The sequence below is a fragment of the Rhinolophus sinicus genome, linkage group LG12 (genome assembly GCF_036562045.2).
Source record: "Rhinolophus sinicus isolate RSC01 linkage group LG12, ASM3656204v1, whole genome shotgun sequence".
Taxonomy (NCBI): Eukaryota; Metazoa; Chordata; class Mammalia; order Chiroptera; family Rhinolophidae; genus Rhinolophus; species Rhinolophus sinicus.
The window spans coordinates 25,033,641-25,057,603 of record NC_133761.1 but is presented as its reverse complement, the minus strand read 5'-3'; the positions used below and the strand labels follow the sequence as shown (position 1 = coordinate 25,057,603).

The 23,963-nt window shown below is 36.5% G+C and overlaps 1 long non-coding RNA gene across 3 annotated transcripts in view; it reads left to right on the top strand.

Annotated features, from left to right (window-relative positions):
• The window catches only part of LOC141567827 (uncharacterized), a 176,521-nt gene extending 156,940 nt beyond the window's left edge, over positions 1 to 19,581 (top strand). Inside the window, exons 3-4 of one of the 3 annotated variants that reach the window (XR_012490679.1) lie at positions 10,158 to 11,212; positions 19,074 to 19,581. This is a non-coding gene — a long non-coding RNA (uncharacterized LOC141567827). Of the gene's footprint in view, positions 1 to 10,152; positions 11,331 to 19,073 lie in introns of those variants that run through there. The other 2 variants (XR_012490678.1, XR_012490677.1) reach the window with 2 other exon arrangements.
• The last annotated feature ends 4,382 nt before the right edge of the window (positions 19,582 to 23,963 follow it).

Sequence of the window (23,963 nt, the reverse complement as noted above, 5' to 3'; positions counted from 1 at the left end):
TCTGGCCCATGCTGTGCAAGATTATAAAGAAAAACAGCACAGAGAAAGAGTACCAAATTTGGGGTAAGAAAAATGACTAATCTCAGCTTAGACACTAAGCATTTATTTTTCAAAAATGTAATTGAGTCTGTATATTCTTATTTAGATAATGGATATAATTGCTATTTCACCCAGTTATAGAAATTAAATCAATTAAATAAGATAGTACATGTGGAATTACCCAAGATGGTGTCCAAATAAAGGAAAGTAAACTATGCCACCCCCAGTGTGCCTCTTTGGCATAGGGTCATCCTGAACTGATTATTTATAAAAGACAGGAGAAGCTCTGAAAACCAAGTAGAAGTTGTTCCTTCTGTAAAAGGCATTTACATTTATAAAGGAAATCTCCATTCATAAGGGTGTCTCCATCTCTGTACCAGAAGAGAGGGATGAGTAACTTTCTAGAAACTCTTATCAATGGAGAAAGCAACAACTTAAATCTGCGTTAACAACCATACCCTTGTTTACTCTACTTTGCCTGATAACCTCACATAACTGCCCCTGCCTCTCCACCTCCCCCATCTTCTTTTGTCTTTAGCTGGAGATGCTATTTAAGGTGATAGGTGATTGGTTGGGTTGTTTTGGGAGTTACTCAGTTTTCCTGGTATCTCCAATGTATGCAGGAGGTATACATGCTATTAAACTATTTGTTTTCCTCCTGTTAATCTGTAGTTTATGACGGGGGGGTATTCACCAAGAACCTAGAAGGGGAGAGGGAAAATTATTTTCCTCTCCTACATCAGCACATAGTAAACACTTGGACAGTTTCAATTTTTTTGTTCCTTCTTATGGGATCTTTGAACTAATGTGATTATATGTGTAATTTCTAAAATATATCTTGAACTTTTATTAATATTCATTCACGTCTAAGACGAATAGATCAGCCTATATCTTTATTGAGAGTTAATTTTTAAAAATAGTGCAGTGAACGCCTACCTATACAAAGTAAGTTACTCTCAAGCTATGGGAAGTTAGGTCTGATTGTAGATAAAAATGTGAACAATGCTTATGTAGCTTTAGTTAGGCAACATCTGGAACTGATCTCCAGAACTTTGATGAACAGAACCAGCCTGATGAATCCCAGATGTTGAAACACGGCTGTGTTTCTTAGACTCACTGGATTATGAGTGTGAATACATGGAAGGAAGGAAAACATTTACAAGAACTAGGTGTCAAAGTGGCTGAGGGGGTATTTGGGTGTTAGCTTAGATGGGGGATAGGGAGAGATTTTTTTAAATGAACAACCCCTTTAAAGTTTTATGCACATTATTAAGAAAAAGGTCCAATCTTTGATAACCTCAATAATATGTCCTAATGACTTCACTCCTATTTGTTCCTGCAGAAATATATTTTGAGCATCTACTATATCTATAGTCCTGTGGTTAGAAAGACAAATAATAAACATTCCCTGCCTTTGAGTCACTTAGTTTAGTGAAGGGGGCAGGCATGTGAACAGTAATTATAATTAATTATAACTGCTGTATTAAAGGGCTTAGTATATAGAAAGTAACCAGGTCTGCCAGGGAAGATAGGACAGTTTCAGAGAGAAGGAGACATGGGGCTCGGGATTTCTATATGCTACTTCTACAAGCTGCATTTAGCTATCCTAATATATGTGGGGAAGGAACAAACTTTTCTCTACCATCAAGGTTCTTTTGGCTGGTCTAATAATCAAATAGACATGAGACAGATTAGCAAGAGAAAATAACCAAATATAATACATACAAATGTGTGGGAACTCTGCATGCATGAGAGAGTCATAGAGCCTATACACACTTGAGGTTCAGAGAGAGAAAGGGAACATGGGAATATAAAACATCCTGAGCTAGGGATGAGGTAAGGTACCTTGAGGGCTTCAAATGGTCAGTGCAGGGGGATAAGAAGAGCAGATGCTTAGTAAATAGAAGTTTGTCCTGCCCTATAGATAGGTCAAAAGAGGTTATCTCTGATAATCTGCCATTATGGGCAAGGCCCCTACTTAAAGTTCTTCCAGGTAGTCAAGGGAGGGGCAGAAGTTTCTCCTGAGCCCTCAGCTAAAGTTACCCTTAGTCAAAACAATCTGCATACCACAGAAGCACATCTGGGGTGATTAGCTCTGAACCCCCACAAATCAAACGTTCATATACGTGTATGTTCTATAGACCATGGGACCATTTGTCATATCATAAAATATATTTAAAACAGCAATTTCTGAAATTATAAAACTAAAGTATTTTGATAATGCAATCTAGTGTCACAATGGTAAAAACATGATTAATAACCATAAGACTTCCCATAATTTGGTAAAGGGTCTACAACAACCATGAATCGTTTAGCTTTTCTTTCCCACAAATTGTGCATTTAAGTGAAGGAATGCCTTTGCCTTTTGCATCCTTTGTGTTGCTCTGCTGCATGCCCAATATTGTGGACAGGAAAGGAAAATCAGAAAAATTCTGACTTCAAAATTACTATAGAAGCCATGGAGGGGAAAGGCATAACTGTTCTGTGCCATACTTTAGTGAAACTGAGTGAAAAGAAACAAAATGTGTCTCCTCAGGAGAGAAACCCAAGTGCCCTATTGACTGCAATTTTGAAAATAATTAAATTCATAGTTAATAGCATGCTTTCAGCGGTAGAAGAGCAGGGTTAAGCATTAAATAATAATCTGATGACAAGACTAAAAAAGCTAACTAATTCCTACACAAAGTTTTCAGTGAAAACTGATGGACCATCACGCTGCGCTCAAATGTACTTCAACTCCTTTCTTTATCCAGACATGATTAACAATTTCTTTTGTTTTGTATTTAATGTCTTAATACTGCCTTCATTCTCGCTCATCGAACATAAACTGCCCATTTACTACTGTGAATTTTTTCTCTGAAGTAACAAATATGGCTGTCCCCACCCTCAGAGAACTTACACCGACACACCTAGGATGCTCCTTCTTCATAGTTTCCTGAGCCTCAACCCTTCACCCAGCCAATACCTACTTGTCTTTTAAAGCAGGGGTGTCCAAACTGCGGCCCGCGGGCCAACTGCAGCCCGCAATCCATTGTTAATTGGCCCGCAGCAAATTCCAAAAATATATTTAGTTTACTTAAATAAACCAGGTGAGGCAATACATGCTTCACCTCGAGTGTGTGGCCCGGCTGTTTGTGTATTTTACCGCATATGGCCCTTGGTAAAAAAACGTTGAAAAGAGTTTGGACACCCCTGTTTTAAAGCCTGGTTTAAATATCAGTCTCTGACAGGATGCGTGAGCCCAGGGGCTCAGCTGTGTTCTCTGTTAAGGGCACTGCCAGGTATGTTGGGATGATGCCTCTTTAAAACCATTCTTTCTTCACTTCGTTGGCACAGTCAGTTCCCCAGGACACTGAAGCCCAGAAGTCCATATTAATAAATTCTGTTTATTGCTTCTAGGCTTTTTGACTAAGATCAAGTGTAGTACATTTCTGGTTATTTGTGTGTTTTGTTTTATTATTTTTTATTAATCTGTCTTTGGCCAGTCTAATTTACAAAGCCGCAAGCTGGAGAATCTAAGATGGGTAGAGGAAATTATATTTTTCCTCCCCTACAGTGCCACAAAATTCGAAATGTATAAATAACATATGGCATGAGTTCATAGGTAGGAGAAATCACATTTACTTGTGGGAATCAGGACAATATGAAGAAAATGACCTTGGAAGTCTACCTTGAGAGCAGGACAAAACTTGAACATGAGGAAAGGTGGCAGAGACCTCCAGGTGAACGTAATAACAGATGTAAAGGCACAGCAAGGAGAAAGCATGGGACAGGATTGTGGAAGAGAACTGGAAAGTGCTAGAGACAGATCGTGGACATTCTTAACTGACAAACTAAAGAGATTCGACTACGGTTGGGGAAAGGATTTTAAGGAGGGCTGTGGTATGTTTATAGAAATGATGGGTTCAGGAGCATGTTTGGAAACTGAAAATAGTCCAGGAAAGAAGTTAATGAGAGCTTGATTTAGAATAGAAGCAGTGGGAAAGAGGAGAAACATGGACTGGATTTAAAGACGCAGTGATGGATGGTGCTAGATGTGAGGAGAGAGCAGAACTCTGAGCTCTGCTCAAAGCTCTGAGCTCCTGATGGAAAGACCAGCAGGCAGCATAGTGCAGCTCACCCCAGAGATGCAGATTCCTGTTCTGCCCCAGGCAATACTCATTGTTAACATCTTTTCCTAAAAACGTCTTGAATTTTCTTTCATAGTTAGAATATAACTTTTACAAAACCACTTTACCTGCTCAGAGGACTTCTATGAACTTGCCATTTAAAAGATGCAATGATTTTTTGCCAACAAGAATTTCCTTTGAGGCATCTATCCTCAAGAATCATATTTTTTCCTTTCTTTTATCAATTAGGGAAATAGCTTTGAACCTGTACTAGATATTAAAAGAGGCTAACATTTTATAAGTGTATTTCATATAATTGTTTTCATTTTATCCTGATCATACACCACGAGAAATGCTTTGCTGCTTGTGTAGGTAAGAAGCAGTGCACTTTGTTTAGCTGTCATCAAAATTAACTGTGAAATCTGAAAATAGCAATAAAAAGCCACCTATGAGCTGCCGCAGCAAACCCAGTAATGTGAATCCCCGTGGGCACACATGGGCACCTATAGTTTTAAAGAATGTGAGATAAGAACCACCACTGTTCTGTGTCAGAGCCCGAGTCAGGGTGTGTAGTCAGATCTGGGAATAAGCACCTTTTTAGGCCATTATCAGCTGCATGATTGTGGGGAAGTTACTTAGCTTCTCTGAACTTTAGTTTCCTCATCTATGTATAGATGGCTATAGTGATCAATTTTCGTAAATGAAAAAAGCAATACTAGTATCAGTAACAACTCATGCTGCATATCTGATTTAGTAAGTGCCAGACGTTCACTAAGAGTTTTACATGCAATATCTCAGATGGTTCTCAAAATAGCCCAGGGGTAGTTACTAGCAGTACTTCCATTTTATAGATAGAAAATTGAAGGCCTTTGAATATTAATTTGCCTAAATTACAAAACTAGTAAAGTGCCCAAACTGAGATTTAATGTATATTGGCTAATATTAAATTGGTGCTTTTAACCATTATTCTATACCATGTTTGTAAACTACTTAATATGGCAGCCAGAATACAGTAAGTGCCAATATATAATATTATTGGTATTATTATTTTCTTTAGTCTCAAATCAAATTACAACTTCAATGGTATTTATACCATAGGAAGAAAGAATAAGGCTGCAGGGAGAGCTTTTGTATTCTCCTCTGGTCTTTTTAGGACTGTTTTAAAAGAAATCAATTTAGGGAACCCCAGTTATATAATATAAGCTTTGTAATCTGAGAAGAAATCATATATAGTAACTCAAAGACTTCATTTTTAACTTTCTATTGTAAAAATAATAATATAGAGAGTTTAACAGGAAAAAAAAAAAAAAAGGTATAGCTACCAAACCAGCCAGAACTAGATTTTGGTGGCAAAGAACAGATCTAGGACACTATCTTGCCACTTACAGTGAACTTTAACTAATCATAATAGATCATAATGTTATTAGCATTGCGGCAGGGAAAAATCTCCACCCCATGTCACCATGACAGTTCTAACAAGGGCCAAATAAAGACAAGGAAATCCCACCTCCCAATGGGAAGGAGTGGTCAGTGAGGACCCGCCTAGGAATGCCTAGAATGTCACCCCTAAATCTTGAATATTTTATGCCTTCATTCTAATAAAATCCTAAGCCTCTTTGTTCTTCAGGGCAGCTGCTCTTCTCCTGGCCTACCCGCTCCTACTATTTTGGGAGTATACCATTTCTTTTTTTCTCTATAAATCCACTGCTTCTTGGCTTTGCTTGCTGGGTGTATTCAGTGCATCCTTGAATTCTTTCCTGAGGCGTAAACCAAGGACCCATTTTTTGGCAACAGTATTAATGTTTAACAGACCTAAAGTTTAAAAATGTCAAGTGGGGAAGAATAAGATGAAAGCAACAGATTTTAGAGCATTAATATAGCATTAAGATGCAAAATTGACTTTAGAATGGATCGGAAAATTAAAAGAGAAAAGTGACAAGGATCCCTGAAAAGACAGTGGATGGAGTGGGGGAAGGACCATCATCATGGTAGCATTTCTGCCATCTGCCCCAATGAATTGGGAAAGCAATGGTTGCAATAGACCCAGCTGCAGACATAGGAGTCTATACTACAGACAGTGAATGATGGCACCACCACACAATGGTCTGTAGGCCAACCATCTTATCGTGTAGACTAAGGGGATAATGTGAATTGTATGTAAGATCTGGCCACCAATACCCTGGGAGGAGGCCAGGGTAGAAGTCTTGGGAAGAAGCCTTGGGTAGAGATTCTTACTTAAAATGGTGATACCAGATTCTGTGGGATTGCTATTGAAGTGCTCCCTGCCACAGTGGTCTATGAAGCAGGCAGTGGCTTAAGGGAAATCGTGGACTGGAGATGCCAGCATGCTGGAGAGAAGCTTTAGCTTGTGAAAGGGAGAGAGGTTTGTTTTGTCTACTAGGGAGACGTAGAAGTCATTGGTCAGAAGTTCCTCTGAGGGCTTCTAAGCAGCACAGGGTTCTACATGGTGTTGGCCTCCATGAGTGGAGTAGATTTCACAGCATATCCCTGTTGTCTCAGCAGAGTCACTGATCTGAAGTCCCAGTAAACAGGTACTTAATGTTATCATGGTTCAATATTAGTGCCCTATTTCCTGATCCCTAATCTATTCAATTATCTGCATGAAACTACATTCTGAATTAAGCTGAACCTCAAAGTTGTACCCGTGTCCCATGCATCACTGGTTGATGTCTCCTGAAGTGTCGAGCTCATGGCTTCCCCAGGAAGCATCACACTTCTGAATCAAGCTCAAGACAGTTATACTTTTCAGACCTACCTCTGCCTAAGGTAAACTTTCTTAAAGAAAAATGGTACCACATGGAGATTGAACTTTATGGAACATGGGTAGAACATTCCTAAAAGTATATAGTTGAATCCACATATAAAAAGTTTATAATAATGTAAAAGTTTACATACACCATGCTATTTTGGCATGGTTTTTAAAATGATGAAAATTAAATTAACTAAGGGATTGTAGATCTGTCTATACCTGAACAAGTTTGTTTTGCACATCAAAACGATTGTTGAGCTTTTGTTTCACTGAACTGACCAGTAGTTTGATTGATTAAACTGAATGGACCATTTATTTTTGTGCTGTCTTGGCTTTAGAAACCAGGTACATAGGCCGTGGACACAGTTAGTGTACATTAAGCCACGTGAGCACAAAGAAGCAGAGAATATGGTTGCTACCTCATGAAGTTCACATGTGTTTTAGTCAATAATGACCATATTTAGAACATAAACAGGAACATGAAGTCCCTTGTTGTAAATCTTTCACATTCTGAATCTCAATAGGAAAATGCAGCTGCTTCTTACATGATCTGTATGAACAATCTAACATGGTGCACTTTATAAAGGGGCATCTTATCATTTTGTGTCTCTTCTCCCACCTCCTTGCATTCTAATAAGAAGCATGTCTTTACTTTCTTCCAATGCTACTTCAAATAATCAATGTAAACCATAAAAAAAAAAAAAAAATACTGGAGCGTTTCACCTCAGAAGAAAAGTTTTGGCAAGTTTTGAGTGAAAACAGAATTATAATAGAAACCACTATGCATACCTCTACTGCTGAGAGCAGCCCGGGTGTTTTTATAGTCACCCAGGGCTAAGGCAGCAGGAGGGCCCCGTCCTAGATTCTTTGTGGCTCCAGACTACTTTATTTCCTTTCTTATCACCATAGGAGAATGTTTCCTTTTTCTGTGTCTCGGGGCCTGTGAGACAACATTAGCCCTTCTGGCTCTATATCTTGCTATTTATCATTTTTTGCTATCTTCTGTTTCAATTCTCATATTTTAGTCTTTCTGATTCTGTGTGAACAAGGCTTAATTCACTATTAAAAGCTGAGGGGGTAATAGTTTATTACCATTTTTGAACACCTGTTATATGTCAGGCTCTATAGGTGCTTTACATCCTTTATATCTAATAAAACTCTATGAGCAAGGTGTTAATATCCACATTTTATAGCTCTGGAAACTGAGGCTCAGAGATGAAGGAAAATGCTGAAGGTTATACAGCCAGTAAGTCTATGAGTCTATTCACCCTTCTCGCTTAGCATGGGTTTCTATCCCAGGCATAGGACACTAATTTTCCAGTGATAACTATGGGACTTTTATCTTTATCTAAGGATCGTGTTTCTTCTTTGATTTCCCTACCTTTATTTTGCCAGTGTGTCTGGAAACTATCTATAGCATTAACTAGGAACCCACTAGACTGCATTCCTGCCTAATTTCTAAATGTTCTGCTCTTTGCATCCTGCCACACTTCCTATCAGCATGATTGATCCATTATCACCCATCCACCAAGTGCTGGAGGCTACAACAAAGTTTGAACTTTAGTAGCTGAGATTCTTAGAAATGCTTTCAAACCTATAATTGAAAAAATTTTGATTTACCTTTGGTCCACCTCAGCTGCTCTTTTCTAAACTGTCCTTCCTGAGGCAGTATCAGTTAGAATACAGTGAGAAGAAACAAAAACCTAGCTATTTGAAACAGAAAAATGATTCAAAACAAAGAAGAAATAGTCTCTAGGCAGGTCCTCTAGGAATGTCCCTCAGATCAACAATGAGGGACTTGCCAGTCAGGAGAACTGCTCCTTCCGCTGTGAGCAAGGGATAAGAATCAGACGGCCACCAAGTGCCTTGGCAAATGCTGCTGGCCATCCCCATGCTGCTTTACATGCTGGGCTGTAAAGCAGCTTTTCAGAAAGACCCAACATGGGATTGCTCACAGAAAACAGAGTGAAGTAGATCATTGGCCTCCAACCCACTTCCATCTTCTGGACATAGTATGAGTGGATGTCACTGGCAAGCCCTGCCTGATATGTAGAATCCTAGCTGCAAAGGTGTTTGAAATAAAACTTTTACTTTTCCAATCTTTGCCACACAGAAACATTATACAGTTGCAGTACATGGAATAGAGGACCAGTAAGCCAGGTCTTATTCAACAAAGGGGTATTTGGTAAACACTGATTTTATTTGTTTCTTTTGTATTAAAGAGAGAATTTTTGGCAAATAGTTATAATAATGCAAACAACTGTATCACGCGAGTCTCTCAATTATTTGGATGATTGGTGTCCTGCCCTACTGGATATGTATAAATATTTATGCTTCTTTGATGATAGTATTTGATAGAGGTTTTTTCTTTCTTAAATGTATAAATGACCTCTTATGGGAGAGTATCTGTCTTAAATATTCTGTGACTCCATGTAGAGAGGGGCTCAATGTGTTAAAATAAGGTCTACAAGCCTTATGGTATAGAGAGACTGGAAGAAAAAGAAAGGATATCATGTTGTCAAATGCTAGACCTGTATTATATTTCAGATTAAATTAAAATGCTATGAGTATTACAGGGAACCTAAAACTAATTCAAAGTGAGCTAATCAAATGTAGAGAAGTCAATTAATAGTGGGATCACCAATCAACAACAAAAACAAAAGGCTAAGGTTTATTATTTATCTAAAAAAGAGAAAATCTTTTCTAGAGAATTCAAAAAATAGTAATATTCATGACCTAATTCAAACTGACAACAGCATGAAAATTAACATAAAATTTTCATGACTTTAAATGAAGTTGGACACTGTGTCCCTTAATTTATTGATGGAAACAAGTTATTATTGGAATAATAAAAGCTATTTACCCCCAAATGAGATTTTTTTCCTATTAATTATTATTAATTGGGCTGTAAACTAGTCATCTCAAAAAACTTTATCAAAAAATATACTTATATATATAACACAGTGCAGAAAACAGATCACTAATCTCCAAAGAAAGGGGTACATTTTAACAAGTGATACCTAAATATAATACCAACTTTTAAAATCTGGAAAACTTAAAATTCTATTTTGCTTCCTTTAAATCAATCCTTGTTTTCCTTGCCTACTCTTTCTGCTGGGCAATAGGGGGAGAAGGGAAGGTTGCTAAAGCTAACTATTCTGCCACATTTTTCAAATGTACTTTTAAATAGGTTTTCATCAATAAATACAAAATTTTAATCTTATTTCCTATTAGGTTAGCTGGTTCAAGAACTTGAGTCCTGAAAATTCTGGTTCAAGATGGCAACATAGGAGGATACTGAACTAGTGTCCTCCCATGAAGACATCAAATCTATAACTACATACAGAACAATTTCCTCTGTAAAGAAAACAGAATCTAGCTGAGCAACTCCTACAAATCAGGTGAATGTGGAAGAACCTACATAAAAGCAGGTAGGAGAGGCTGAGACAAAATCTAGCCTATTAGCCTCACCCCAGAACAGTGATCCACAACTGGGAGGGGACTTAAACCCCGAGGAATGAAGGGTTTGAATCCCACATCAGACACCCCAGCTTTTAAGTTCTGCCCCTGAGAGATGAGCCCACAAATCATCTAGCTTTGAAAGCCGATGAGGCTTGTGTCCAGGAGACCCACAGGCTATAGTGAACTGAGAAATAATTCTTAAAGTGCTCATGTACACAAACTCACCTGCCCCAGAGCCCATCAATTGAAAAAAGCCCAGACTTTCTGTGAAAGAGGCTTACTTACTTATCTTAAAGCATCAGCCAAAGGGACAGTCATCTAATTTAATATACCTCCAGGGGCCTACTAAAATACTCTCCAAAGACAGAGAGAGGCCAGTGACATCATTTTTATGCTCTTCCTCTCTCTTGCTTCACGTTGCTTGTGTCTCCTAGAAAGGAACTTACACACTCATCTGCTGCCTTGAATTTAGTGTCTGCCTCCCAGGAGACACCTCTACATCACCTGGTTCTGGTGGCCAGGGAGGTTTAAGCAGAGGGGTCCCACAGAGCAACAGAGAAAGAATTCTTAACTGGCCACCACCCCCATGGTATAGCAGAGAAGCAACAGACTGAGGTGCTCAGTATTTCTCTGAAAGCTTATCTTCATAACTGTGGCCTCATGGGTAGTCTTCTGTAGAGGAAAGACTGTTCCATGACTTGACTGCTGCTGGACATGCAAGCTAGATCCAGGCAAGAAGAGAGACCGCATATCATCAATCCTCTGAGAGACTATCTGATTGACCCCTTCCCTATGCCACATGGCATGCTGTTATCCTGCCCTGGGCAAGCAGGTAAGGCATTTTCCTTATCTTAGGACAAGGCCAGTACCCCTATCCATCCTGTCCTATACATATAATCCTTGTTACCACCCAAGATGTCTCATAAGTAAATTTCCCTTAATAAACTCTGTTGTCAGATTGGAGTGGCCTGCCTCTTTCTTTGTGCTTTTCCAGTCCTCCACTTATGAAGGTAGATTTTAGTCTCAGGGCTTTCCTCTGGGTCTGCTTCTAATTAAACACACATCTACAGGCCAACTATACTCTTCTCTAGACACTGGGGAGGACAGCAGGGACCATCTTCACACTCTCCCTCTATCCCACTCCAAGTCATTGCTATCTCTGATAAAGGAGCTTGTGATTAATTCTGGCACGCTGGACTTTGTATCTGCTGCCCAGGGGACACAACCCTTGAAAATCTGGCTTGGCTTGTCAGCAAGGCATGGATTTATAGAATCAATGCAAGAGCAGCAAAGTAAGAAACAGTTTTTAACTAACTATTACCCAGGGTTCAGTGTAGAAGGAGCAGACAGAAATTCCCATCTCCCAGTCTTCCCCTGAAAGAAGTATATTCACATACATTAAAAGACACTGCCTTCCAGTAAGTCTGAATCTAGGAGCTGACTTAAAACCTGCCCTTTGGGACACTGACAGGCTGTGTTATACCCTCAACTATTGGGAATCACTACAAATAAAATAGCGTGCTTGGACAATAACAAAGGTTTGAGATACTACCAAGAGCTAGGACAGGGTTGAACCAACAAGTTTATCTTTGCTGGGGACCACTCTATGAAGACTGGGAGAGGTAGGTGTTTTATATAATGTATAGAAAACAATACAGAGTCATGGAAAATTAGGAAACAAAGGAATATATTCCAAATGAGAAAGCAAGACAAAATCTCAGTAAAAGACCTTAATGAAATGGAGATAAGTAATTCACATGATAAAGAGTTGAAAATGATGGTCATAATCATGCTCACTGAGCACAGGAGAGGATTGGAAGAACAGAGTAAAATGTTAATAAAGAGATAGAAAATATAAAAGAGTACTAAGTAGAAGTCATAGAGCTGAAGAATGCAATAATTGAACTGAAAAATACAATAGAGGGGGTCAATAGTACACTAGATAAAGAAGAAGAAAGGGTCTGTGAACTCAAAGACAGGGCAGTGGAACTCAACCCTCAGAGAAACAAAAAGAGAAAATAATTTTAAATAGTAAAGATTGCTTAAGAAATATATAGAGGGATGTCAAGCGGGCCATTTGCATTATAGGGTTCCCAGAAGAAAAGAGAAAGGGCCAGAAAAATTATTTGAAGATATAATGGCTGAAAACTTCTCTAACCTAAGGAAGGAAACAGACATTGAGGTCTAGGAAACCCAGAGGGTCCCAAATAAGATGAACCCAAACAGACCCACACCAAGAGACATTATAATTAAAATGTCAAAACTTAAGGAGGGAATTGTAAAAGCAGAGAAAAATAACTTGTTATGTACAAGGGAACCCCAATTAGACAATTAGCATATTTTCCAGCAGCAATTTTTTAGGCCAGAAGGGAGTGGCATGATATATTCAAAATGCTAAAAGGGGGTAAAAATGCCAACTAAGAATATTCTAGCAAATCTGACTTCTGGAATTGAAGGAGAGAGAAAAAGTATTTCAGATAAGAAAAAGCTAAAGGACTTAATCACCACTAGACAGTGCCTGCAAGAAATGTTAAAGGGAATTCTTAAACTGAAATTTAAAAGAACTAATTAGTAACAGGAAAACATAAAAATACAGATTTCACAGGTAAAGGTAAATATATAGTAAAATTCAGAATAATCTACTGTTGAAAAGATTATGGGTTAATCACTTTGAAGCTAGTATGAAGGTTAAAAGACAAATTAATAAAAGTATGACTATAATAATTTGTTAATGGACAGGCAAGCTAAAAAGATATAAATTGTGAAATCAAAAACATAAAAGTAAATATTGGGGACGAGTAAATATGTAGAGCTTTAGAATACATTCAAACTTACATTGTTATCAACTCAAAATACATTCTTTTAGATATAAGTTGTTTTATGTAAGCTTCATGGTAACCACAATGCAAAAACCTATAGCAGACACATAAAAGATACAGAGAAAGGAATTTATAGAAAATCATCAAATCATAAAGGACAAGAGCAAGAAAAGAAAGCAGCAAGAAAATTATAAAACAGAGAGAAATCAATTAACAAAATGGCAATTACTACATACTAATCAACATTTACATTAAATGTAAATTGACTAAATTCTCCAAGCATAATACATAGAGTAACTGAATGGATTATAAAACAAAGACCCATCTATATGCTGCCTACAAGAGACTTATTTCAGATGAAAGGACACACACAGACTGAAAGTGAAGGGATGGAAAAAGAATATCCATGCAAGTGGAAACAAACAAAAAAAAATTGCAGTAGCTATGCTTATATGAGGCAAAATAAACTTTAAGACAAAAACTGTGGAAGAAAAAAAATAAGATCATTATATAATGATAGGTCAATCCAACAAATGACTATAACATTTGTACATATGCATGTATCTAGCATATGAGCACCAAAATACATAAAGCAAATACTAACAGACCTAAAGAGACAGATAGAACAATATAAAAATAGTAGGAGACATTGATACACAACTTTCATCAAGAGACAGGTTATTGAGACAGAAAATCAGCCAGGAAACACTGGCCTTAAAGATGTCAGACCAGATTGACTTAACAGCTATAATGGGAACATTCTATCTAAAAGCAATAGAATACACATTCTTCTCAAGTGCCCATGGAACATTCTCAGGATAGACAATATGTTAGGCCACAAGTGTTACTAAATTTAAGAAGATTGAAATCATATCAAGCATCTTTTCTGACAACAATAATATAAAACAAAAAATAAAGTACAAGAAAAAAACTGGAAAATTCACAAATATGTGAAGATAAAACAACACGCTACTGAACAACCAATCTGTCAAAGAAGAACTCAAGAGAAAAAGAAAAAAAAAATACTTTGAGCCAAATGGAAATGAAAAGACAACATACCAAAATTTATAGAATGCAGCAAAGATCTCCCTTAAGAGGAAAGTTCATATTGATAAATGTCTACATCAAGAAATGAGAGAGATCAAACAAACAACCTAACTTTCCACCTCACTAGAAAAAGAACAACAAAATCCTATTTAGCAGAAGAAAGGAAATAGCAAAGACCAGAGTGGAAATAAATGAAATTGAAACCAAAAATCAATAGAAAATATCAATGAAACTAAGAGCTATTTTTTAAAAGATAAACAATATTTACAAACTTTTAGCTAGAGAGAAGACTCAAATAAATAAAATCAGACACAAAAGAGGAGACTTTGTAACTGACATCACAGAAATACAAGGGCTCATAAGAGACTACTACAAATAATTATATGCTAATTAATGAGAATACCTAGAAGAAATAGATACATTCCTCAAAGAAGACTGAATCATGAAAAAAGGTAACTGAACCGTTCAGATTTTCTTAGTAAGGAGATTGAATCAAGTATCAAATACCACCCAACAAACAAAAGTTCAAGACCAGATGGCTTCATGAGTCAACTGTACCAAACATTTAAAGAAGAATTAAAATCAATCATTCTCAAATTTTTCAAAAAAAATAGAAGAGGAGGAAACACTTCCAAACTCACTTTATAAGGTCAGCATTACCCTGATGCCAAACCAAAGGGGGATGCCAGAAGAAAAGAAAAATACAGGCCAATATTCCTAGTGAGTATATATGCAAAAATCCTCAACAAAATATTAACAAACTGTGCTCGCTTCGGCAGCACATATACTAAAATATTAGCAAACCAAATTTGAGAAAACATTAAGTGGATCATACACAACGATCAAATGAGTATTATTCCAGAGATGCAAGTAGTGTTCAACATCTGCAAATAAACCAATGTGATTTACCACATTAACAAAATGAAGGATAAAAATCATCTGATCATCTCAACAGATGCAGAAAAAGCATCAACAAAATTCGATATCCACTTATGACAAATCTCAACAAAGTGGACATGAAGGGAAAATACCTCAACATAATAAAGTCCATATATGACAAACCCACAGCTAATACTATACTCCATTGTGAAAAGCTGAAAGCTCTTCTCTAATATTAGCAAGAAGACAAGTATTCCCACATTTACCACTTTTAAATTAACATAATATTGGAAGTTCCAGCTAGAGCAGTTAGATAAGAAAAAAGAAAACAGCATCCAAATTGGAAAGAAACAAGTAAAACTGTCACTACTTGCAGATGACATGAAAAATCCTAGATTCCACCAAAACACTGTTAGAAGTAATAAATTCAGTAAATTTGCAGGATATGAAAATCAATAACAAATATCTCTTGCATTCTACACACTAATAATGAACTATCAGAAAGCGAAATTAAGAAAACCATCTCATTTATAATTGTATCAAAAAGAATAAAATAGATAGGAATAAATTTAATCAAGTAGGTGAAAGACCTATACACTGAAAATAATGAGACATTGACAAAAGAAATTAAGGAAGACACAAATTAAAGAGTGTCTTCTCTGTACTCACAGACTGGAATAATTGATATTGTTAAATGTCCACTTACCAAAGCAATTTAGATTCAGTCTAAACCTTATCAAAAATTCCTTGGCATTATTCACAGAAATAAAACAAACAATTCTAAAATTTGTGTGGAACCAAAAAAACTCCAAATAGCCAAAGCAATTTATTTTTTGAGAAAGAAAAAACTGGGAGGTATCATACTTCCTGATTTCAAACTATATTACAAAATTATACTCGTAGTCATGAAAAAAAATATGGTATTAGCATAAAAGAAGACACAGATCAATGGAACACAAATGGAAAGTTCAGAAATAAACCTACACATATATGGTCAATTAATTTATAACAAAGGAGGCAAGAATATGCAATGAGGAAAGGTCAGTCTCTTCAATAAATGGTGTTGGGAAAACTGGATAGCCAAATGCAAACGAATTAAAGTGGACCACTATGTTACAACATACACAAAAATTTAACTTTAAACGGATTAAAGACTTTCATGTAAGACCTCAAACCATTAAACTCCTTGAAGAAAATAAAGGCTGCAAGCTCCTTTACATATGTTTTGCCTATGAGTTTTTTAATTTCATACCGAAAGCAAAGACAACAAAAGCAAAAATAAACAAGTGAGACTAAACTGGACTAAAATCTCCTGCACAGGAAAGGAAACAATCAACAAAATAAAAAGGTAACCTACTGAATGAAAGACAATATTTACAGACCATTAATTTGATAAGGGGTTAATATCCAAAAAATATATATAAATGCATACAAAACAACAACAACAACGACAAAACCTGATTGAAAAATGGGCAGAGGAGAGGTAAAGACATTTTTCCAAAGACAAACAAATGGCCAACAGGTAGATGAAAAGGTGTCAACATCGCTAATCATGAAATGCAAATCAAAACCACAATGAGATATCACCTCACACTTGTTAGGATGGTTATTATCAAAGAGACAGGAAATAACAAATGTTTAGGAGGACACAGAGAAAAATGAATCCTTGTGCACTTCAGTGAGAATGGAAATTGGTACAGCCACTATAAAAAATTATTGAGGTTCTACAAAAAATTAAAAATAGAACTATCTTATGATTCAGCATTCCACTTCTAGCTATTTATCCAAAGGAAACAAAAACACTAACTGGAAAACTTGTCTGCATACCCATGTCTATTGCAGCATTATTTATAATAGCTAACACATGGAAGCAACCTAAGTATCTATCAATGGATAAATTGAAAAACAATGTACTATATATAATCAGTGAATTATTATTCAGCCACATAAAGAAGGAAAATGCCATTTGCACTAACATTGATGGACTTTGTGTACATTATGCTAAGTGAAATAAGCCAGACAGAGAAAGACAAATACTGTACATATGATGTTACTTATAGCTAACCACCAAACTTATAGAAACAGAAAACAGATTTGTGGTTGCCAGAGGAAGGGGTCAGGGATGGGCAAAATGGGTGAGGGGGTTCAAAAGGTATAAACTTACATTTATAAAATAAATAGGTCATGAGGATGTACCACAGTGTATGGTGGCTATAGTTAACAATACTGTATTGTACATTTGAAAGTTGCTAAGAGAGTAGATCTTAAAAGTTCTCATCAGAAAAAAAATTGTAACTATGTGTGGTGAAGGATGTTAACTAGAGTTTTTGTGGTCATCATATAATATATACAAATATCAAATCATTAGCTATATACCTGAAACTAATATAATGTTATATACCAATTATATCTAAAAAAACAGTTTTGAGTTCTAGAAATTTGATTTTTTTAAAAATATATGATTTATATAAATATAATTGCAAAGCCTGTTAGAGCTGATTTCATTGAATTTCACCACAAACTCATACACATCATTTCAGCAGATGAATTAAGTGGTTATAGATCTCCGTTTGAGTGACACCATGTCTGAAATCAAAATAGAATCTGAATTCTGCGTTTAAAACATAAATGCAAAGTTATTACTCTCAGAAGTAGCTGGCAGAATTACTCATTAACATTAGCATTATAGAGGGAGCTTAGTTTTTTATTTAACAGGTTTGAGGTCATGTTCCTTAGATGCAGAGCCGGAGAGAACTTAGATGCAGATTTTTTGAGGTAATGTTCTTCAGATAAAATCTGTAAGAGAGGCAGTAAATCAGGATAAGGAAGGTGAACAAGAGCAGGAAGGGTGGTAATAACCTGTGGGGTGAGACAACTGCTGTCAGCTGGGGTCACTTCCCAGGAGAAGGGGAACAGCTATATGTTATTAATAGCCACTGAGCATTCCCACTGAGTATTGTAAAAATTGAAATATAACATGAGAAAAAGTATTAATCAGATCAGTTCAAGGTCAGGACTTAATTGAATGCTCTAAAAATCACAGGAGTTGGGGGATGGGTGCTCTGGCTGGTAAAAGGTATGGGGGCTGGACACCACGCACCTATTGCAATGGGGAAGATAAAGGAGCATAATGCACAAGAATCCCAGTAGTTGCTTCCCTCTGGTCCAATCTGAGGACAACAAAGCTGACAGTAATGTCTGTGAAAGGGGTGAGTCTGCATGATCATGTTTTCACCATGAGATCAACAAACAATAGATGAACGGAGGACCAGGGCTACGCCTCAAACAAAGGGCAGTCAGAGCCATACGGTGGCTACTGAGACCAGATTTAAAAAATGACCTGAAGCAATCAGCTTTCTTAGCTTGAACATTTGATATAGGCAGTACGGGGAGCAGAATTTGAAAAGTCAGAGAGGCCACGATGGTACAACGCATAAGCTGAAGTTGTGAGGAAAGCAGAAGCTATGAGTAAGTGACAACCATGAGGCAGAGAAACGGCACACAGAGTATAGAGTGAGGAAACCATTTGTTGGAGAAATGCAGGATGTGAGACACAGTAGAAACATAAAGCGCAGCTGAATCGTGTTGGTTGGGCTCCAGAGCAGAAAACTGAAGATCCTGCTGTTACTTTTATTCTAGCAGGTTGGGCTCGGTTTTACAAAACACGATCAGGAGACACTAGACTTAATAAAGTGCCCTCTGGAGAGGGTGGATACTGTTATTTGCATGACCTTTCTCTGTCAAACACTGAGATGCATCCGGTATGCCTGAAAGTGGAATTATTCTGCCTAAGAGAGCTAGAGAAATCTGGAGGCCCGGGTGCCACCAGAAGGAGAATGGTAAAGGTGACTTTAGAATATAGATTACTAAAGAGATTTTTAAATTTGTTAATGGTGGATTGTGTGATGTAAACCGATTTATACAGTGATTTTTTTTTTTTCCCAAAAGAAGTATGATTCAACTCCAGGGATGTGGAAACAGTTGACATCTAGACTACTCAATATTATTTGGTAAATATCCTGAAAAAGGGATAGAGGTGTGCGAAGAATTCCAACTGAACTCACAGGAAGAACACTCGCCAACCATGAAGATTTCTAGAAGAGCAGAAGTCAAGAGCCTCAAAGGATCGACTGCCATTAGCCTAGGGAAGACGAGAGTAGTTGGTCATTGTTCCAGACAGTAGTAAGAGATGTTGGACTTCATTATTTCTACATATGATAGCTCTAGATAACTTTGAGTCAGACACTCTGTATAGTGTTCTTTTTGAATATAAAATCTTGGGCATTCTGATCTCCAGGTGGAGAAAGAAGCTTGGGTGGCCTGGGCCAGAATGTAGTAAGGAGAGTGATTTCTACTATACTATAAGGTTTCTGAAACAGTGATAAGGTAAAGAGGCTGGAATCTGGTTAGGTTATCACAATTCATCCTCTCTCTCCAATGAGAATATTCTGTAAGAGGTATTAAATATTAAATATACAAATTTTTAACTCAAACAGAATGGAAAACTCCCCAGGAATTGTTAGACCTTCCTTAGCATTTGAATTATGAACTATTTGATCCAAGAAAACAGTGTGTGTGTGTGTGTGTGTGTGTGTGTGTGTGTGTAAACATACCCATAGATCCATTTTTATGAAGTTTAGAGAAACTTAGACATACTTTGTGGTTTCTGCATTTGCCATTTGTACTTAAGGTTTGGTCAATTGATTTCCTGAACATGCCATTAAAACAGATCTCACAATATAATAAAGCTACAAAATATACAATAAAATGAAATAATAAAACAACAACAAAAAGATGGGGTGTGTAAATTGAGAACAAGTTCAGGGCATAATGAGCCCTCACTGTGTGTGGTGATGGTGTTTGTGTGCAAGTGTGAGTATATTTGTGATTGTCTGATTCTATGCTAAGAGAACATTTAACATCAATTCTGCAGAAACATTTCAATAATCAGTGATCTACACAGCTGTGAAATTCCTGCGTTCCTTTTGGAAACACTGTATAAAGCTACTACAGATCTTCCCACCCCTTACTTTCTGGAGAATATCTAAGAGATAATTTTACAACTTTTGGTGCTTACAATGCTAATTTTATACACTTAGAGCCTCTAATTTTAAATGGAATATTTTCTCTGTTCCCATTGAGTGTTGTAAAAAATGAAAGATAACCACTACAAGAAAAAGTATTAATCAGATCAGTTCAAGGTCAGAACTTAATTGAATGCTCTAAAAATCAAAACTGCGTGCCCCTAATGTGATAATATGTACTCATATACAGGGCTTTGTGGTTGAGCCATCAAATACTTTGCAAAATCTTGCAATAATATTGCCATAAAAATTGGAGAGTTGATTAGTGGGTTACTTGAAACTGTAATCTTAGCTTTTAGAGGATTTATTTAAATCTAATTTAAAAAGAGTTCTTTAATATTTGTTTTAACAGAAGTTTACTTAGAAATTTAAGATTAGAAAATAGTTTCAAATAGTGCTGCTGAAACTAAAAGGAGTTGGAAATGTGCCTTTTTTCCAAGGTGGTCGCATTTCCCTTAAGGCCAATTTGTCATTGATGAAACATCTGTCCAAAACCATTTGTGTGTTCTGAGAACCTACAATCAATCATACTCTCTGGATAGGCAACTATTGTGTTCTGTGTAAAGATGAATGATGACAGGTGGACAGAATATTTTTAGTTTTAAATGTAATGATGTCTACTTTTCTGAAATTGAAAAAAATATCAGGATTTTGTGCTTTTGCCTTATCTCTCAATTAAATTCTTATTGGAAACTCAGAAAAGGAATCAAAGGGTATTTAAAAGTCTTATGAGATTTTTTTATTTTCTGCTAATGGAAATTTCATATGAAACTGTTTGAATAGACTGCCAATGATGGAACTGGATGTTTACAAAAATAAATTGCTGATGCTTTTTCCATTTTGAAACACTTTTTCTTTCTTTTTGTGAGGCACCAAAACCATTGATTCCAGTCTATTATTTGAGGATTTACATGTTCAACTTTCTACCTCCCAGCTCTTCCCTTTCCTAGTCTAGCCACAGACACAGGTGAGGTATATTGTGCTGGGGCACTACAATGGTTATTATTAAATATTGTTGCATAAGTTGTAGGCAATTAAAAAGGATAAATTTTAATAGTGAATATAGGAAAGTAAGAATATATATATATATTCTTACATATGAGTCTGGAGACTGGGGTTATAGCTACACATTGAGGAATCATCAGGTCACGAAAGATTTTAAAATATATATATATATTCTTACTTTCCTATATTCACTATTAAAATTTATATACATATATGGTTGTTTGTTTGTTTGTTGTTGTTTTTTTTTTGGTAACTGACATGTTTGGCTACCCGAAAGAGTCAAAAGACTGAACTAAAATTTAAATACATTTGTTTAAGTGGTCAGATGCATGATACACATAAGAGCAATGGCCTTTAAAAAAAATCATTCAATAACTATTATGTGAAGTGACTGTTCTAATCCTAGAGATACAAGAGAGACAAAAATCCTGCTTTCACCAAACTTACATTCTTAAGAGAGGAGACAAACAATGATATCTATTCTAGGAATGAGGGCATAGATAGTGCTTATGGCCGACGCTCATTTTTCTAAGTGCCTCTCTTTCTATCACACACACACACACACACACACACACACACACACACACTTACTTAAACAACATGATTTAACAGCCCTATGAGGTAGATTCTATTATATTCCCATTGTACAGATATGGAAAATGAATCATAAAAAGGTAAGGAAGTTGTCCAGGGTCACAACAGTGTGTGGTAGAGAAAAATTTTGAATCTAAACAGTTCAAGTTCTCCTATGTCAGGTTTGATTAGTGATATAAAGAAAAAGTAAATCAGAATAGAGGACAAAAAGTGGCAGGGGTCCTATTTTATTCTTTTTGTTTTCTTTCTTTTTTTAAAGTTTGTTGGGGTGACAATTGTTAGTAAAATTACATAGGTTTCAGGTGTACAATTCTATAATACATCATCTATTAACTCAAAATAGATCAAAGACCTAAACATAAGACCTGAACAATAAACTGCATAGAAGAAAACATAGGTACTAAACTTATGGACCTTGGGTTCAAAGAGGATTTTATGAATTTGACTTCAGACAAGGGAAGTAAAAGCTAAAAGAAACGAATGGGACTATATCAAACTTAAAAGCTTCTGCACAGCAAAAGAAACCATTGACAAAATAAAGAGGCAATCAATTGAATGGGAGAAGATTTTTGCAAACAATGCCTCCAATAAGGGGCTAATATCCAAAATATTTAAGTAACTCATACAAATCAACAACAAAAAAAACAAACAATCCAATTAAAAAATAGGCAGAGGAACCAAATAGACATTTCTCCAAAGAGGACATACAAATGTCCAATAGACATATGAAAAACTGCTCATCACTAATCATCAGATAAATGCAAATAAAAACCACAATGAGATATTATCTCACACCAGTCAGAATAGCTATCATCAACATGACAAATAATAACAAGTGTTGGAGAGGCTGTGGAGAAAAAGGAACCCTCATGCACTGTTGGTGGAAAGATAGTCTGATGTTTAGAAGTTGAGACAATGAGCATGGTCCAGAAAAAGAAAAAATGGCCAATGAAGTAGAAAGAGACTTAAGTGTCTTGAGTCCCAAAAGTCGAGAAGAAAGTTTTTCAGCAGAGGTTGTCATCAACATTGTGAAATGCTTCCAGTGGATTAAATAAGATGATAATTTGGTTTATTGAGGAGGAAGTTGCTGATGACCTTGTCAAAAGAAGTTTTGGTACAGTGGTGACAATAGAAGCCCTTTTTAAATGGGTCCAAGAGAGAAAGGGAAAAGAAGAGATGGAGAGAGTAGGTATAGTGAACTCCTGAATTTTGCTCTAAAGACAATAGCTTATGGGAACATCTAAGATTAAGAAAACGGTTTTATCAACATCAGAGATATTATAACGTGTGCATATTCATGAGAAGGATTTAGTAGAGAGGAAAAATGTTTAATGCCAGAGAAATAGGACCGTTTGCTGGAGTGAAGTTCTTCAGTGAACAAGAAAACATCCAGGCCAATGCACAAGTAGAGCATTTGATTTCATAAGAAATCATATATATATGTATATATATGCCATTGTAACAGGAGAGAAGCATAAAATATAAATTAAAATGTGGAGGGTTGAGATTAAGATTTGGAGGTAGGATGATATAGAAGTACTCTCTTGATTGATTGCATTTCTACATGAAAGAAGGAGCAGAATCATTTACTGAGAATGAAGAAGGCAGATACTATAGATTAATTGTGTTCCCTCATCCAATTCATTTGTTAAAGCCCTAACCTCCAATGTGATAGAATTTTTCAGATGATAACTTTGGAAGAAAATAAGGTTTAGATGAGGTCATGAGGATGGTGCCTTCATAATGGGGTTAGTGCCCTTATAAGAAGAAACACCAGGAGAGTGGGTTATAAAAGAAAGTGAAGAAAGATCTTGAACTTGCTATATAACTCATATAGAGCAACTCTCTCTGAAAAGAACCCGAAGACTAGCAGAAAAGCTATTCCACAACTAAAGATTAAGAGACAAAACACATTGAAATAGGTAGGAGAGTAAAAACATGGTCTTGTCAGGACTCTAGCCAGTAACCCACGAGTGGGAGGGACATCACAAATGTACAGCTCCTCTCTGAGAAGCAAGTGTTTCGAGCCCTTTATCAGGCACCCTGGCCCTGGTCACCTGTACCAGGATGATGAGCCCCATAACATCTGTCTTAAAAACAGTGGGGCTTATGTCTAGGAGAACCAGAGGGCTATAGAAAACTGGGACTCCAGTCT